The sequence below is a fragment of the Aplysia californica genome, unplaced genomic scaffold (genome assembly GCF_000002075.1).
Source record: "Aplysia californica isolate F4 #8 unplaced genomic scaffold, AplCal3.0 scaffold00329, whole genome shotgun sequence".
NCBI classification, from domain to species: domain Eukaryota; kingdom Metazoa; phylum Mollusca; class Gastropoda; order Aplysiida; family Aplysiidae; genus Aplysia; species Aplysia californica.
In genome coordinates, this window is record NW_004797599.1 from 94,299 (window position 1) to 96,913 (window position 2,615).

The 2,615-nt window shown below is 39.2% G+C and overlaps 1 protein-coding gene across 1 annotated transcript in view; it reads right to left on the minus strand.

Annotated features, from left to right (window-relative positions):
- LOC101859421 (leucine-rich repeat-containing protein 74A) overlaps positions 1-1,194 on the minus strand; it is a gene marked incomplete in the record, with an annotated part of 32,811 nt that extends 31,617 nt beyond the window's left edge. The window contains 1 exon segment of the mRNA XM_035970856.1: positions 1,058-1,194.
- Positions 1,195-2,615: the final 1,421 nt, after the last annotated feature.

Below are 2,615 nucleotides of genomic sequence, written 5' to 3' on the forward strand. Positions count from 1 at the left end.
AGAGAGAGAGAGAATATGGATGGGGTGTACATATTATTAGAAACTTTCTGGAGAAATTTGAAATATTTAACTAAGAAACAACATTCTAACCCCAGCTCTTATCGCTAATATAATGTGGGCAAAACAAATGCAAACTGAAAAAGTTGTTTACCTTACACTATTGAAACTTCTGAAAGCGCAAACAGAACATCCAAAATGGAAATGACGCCCCTACAGAAGAGGGTAACAGACTGAAAGTTGTGACAACGATTAGGTCACTCTCCCAAACAAGACCCTTTATAGATCCTGTTTATTGCGGTGCTAAGGACGTATGTGTTAAAAAGTTAACGCCTTTATCTTAATGATCGTTTCGTTTCTTTTGCAAATGCATGCCATTAAAATTTGACCTTTCTCTAAATTCTCTGTTAACGCGTCCTCTGATTAACCCTGTGTTTGTATATAGATCTTGTAGACTAACATGGAAAAAAACGTGAATGCGTATAAACCGCAGGTAACAAATAAACAATTAATCTATTATAATGATACGCAATGTAGCTATTCCGTTCTTCATACTTATTTTTAAAAGAAAAAATGTGTTAAGATTTAGAATTGATAGATCGTGGTTATATAATTTGTTAAATTTGAATAATATATAAATTGACGATCTTGGATCAATCCACGCATATTAAAAACACCTACTTTGAAAACATCCCACACGTCAAGGTGAAACGTTCTTTGTGAGTCTATATGAAGCTTTGATAGAAAAAAAAGTAATGTTTATGGTATTGTCAAGAGAAGAAATAAATACAAGTTTAAGATAATGACGGCGTAATGAATAAGAACACTTAACTGTTGTTTCAGTGCAGTTAGGCACATAAAACCGCACTCGTTGTTTTTGTCCCCCCCCCAAAAAAAAAAAAAACCCCCAAAAAAAAGCAATATTTAAAAGACCCTAAGCAACGTATACGATTTTGCCAAACAAAGAAATCATATTAGCCTACGATAATAATAGCAGGATTCATTAGAACAGTTTTTCTGTCTTTTTCAGGGTAATCATGTACGTAAAACCACACTCAAAGCATTTGCTCGTAGACCCTTCTGAATGCCAAGTCCAAGTCGAGAAGACTATTCTTCCACTGAGAACTTTTATCGCCCAACACTCTTGAACTGTGATCTTAGCAACACAATCACATACACACACAAGACTGATGTAGCACGAACCCACTCATGAATGTCACTACCCGACGAAATTATGTGGTTCAACAGTATGAAATGCACATAAAACACGCGAGAAGTCAAAGAAATATTTCCGTGACGATCTACTGTTTATTATCCGTCGTCTTACAGCCACCTGAAATTCACAGACTAGGGTAGACTGTCGGCGAGCCTTGCTATTTGCTGCTGCGGACAAAGGGCCAATTCTTAAGCCTCCACACATTCAATACACACAGCGGCACCCGGCCGTCCAAGTGACACTGCCAGTTCCGATCTATGCACCCTGCTCTATTCTAAACGCGGCACCGGGTGGGTCGGCAGGCTTTAACCCCTTTGTTTTCGATACATGTGACTGGAAGTGTGGCTGTATGTAGTCTTAGTAGTTTCATTATTATTGGAATGTTGTACTTTGAAGTAACGAAAACTGTAAACATTACAATAAGCCTGCGCACACAGCAATGTGTTAGTTGTGCGCAAACTTACTAATATTGTTTCTTACCCAACTTTACTTTTCTCATCGACCCACAAGTCTCACGTTTATATTTCACTTTTTTATTTTTATTTCTCATTAGACGTCCAAGTGGCGTCGGCGGTTTAGTGGTTAAGCTCTGTGACTCTCAACCGTTAGGTCGTGGGTTCGAATCCCGTTCAGGGGCAAGACGTTGGGAAAGGCACTTTGTATGAAATGTCCTCACTTCACCCAGGTGGAAATGGGTACGCGTCTATAGATTGTAAAGTCAGTTTGTTAGTGTCTGAGTGCGTGTAGTCGGCAGCTTGCACTGTACGCTTCCCGAGAAGCTGCGAATGTTTCTGAGTGTTCTCAGGTGGTCTGCTTGGGTAATAATAGTTGTAAAGCGAATAGAGCATGTTGTCGAGCGTGGAAATGAGCTATAAAAATGCAAATTATTGTTATAACATATGCTACGAAATCTTACCATATCAACGGTTTGACTCTTGTAGACCCGGGCTGTGCTCTTTCCAAATACGATACTGATAACAAATAAATCTTTATCGTTTACTTTCTGATATTTCTTCAACTACTGGTTATTTTTCCCACTCGAGTCGATCAGAAATATATCCTTCTATATCTATTATCTTGATATTTGACCTTCTTTTACACTTATAATATGAACCGTTAATGGAAAACCAAGACATCCATCTCTGTAAAATGATTGTGCTCGTAAACCTATACTTTCGATCTGCCATAGCCGCAGGTCCAGCGTATCTCTGACAGGATATCCTCCTAATCTGCATCCAAGCACAGATTTTCCTGGTTCCACGCCGGCTATCGTGATATTGGTTCTACGGACCGGACCAAGCTCCGAGGGTTAATCTATTCACGCAGATAACACATGGACACAAATACATACACACGCACACGCACACACACACACACACACACACACACACACACACAAACA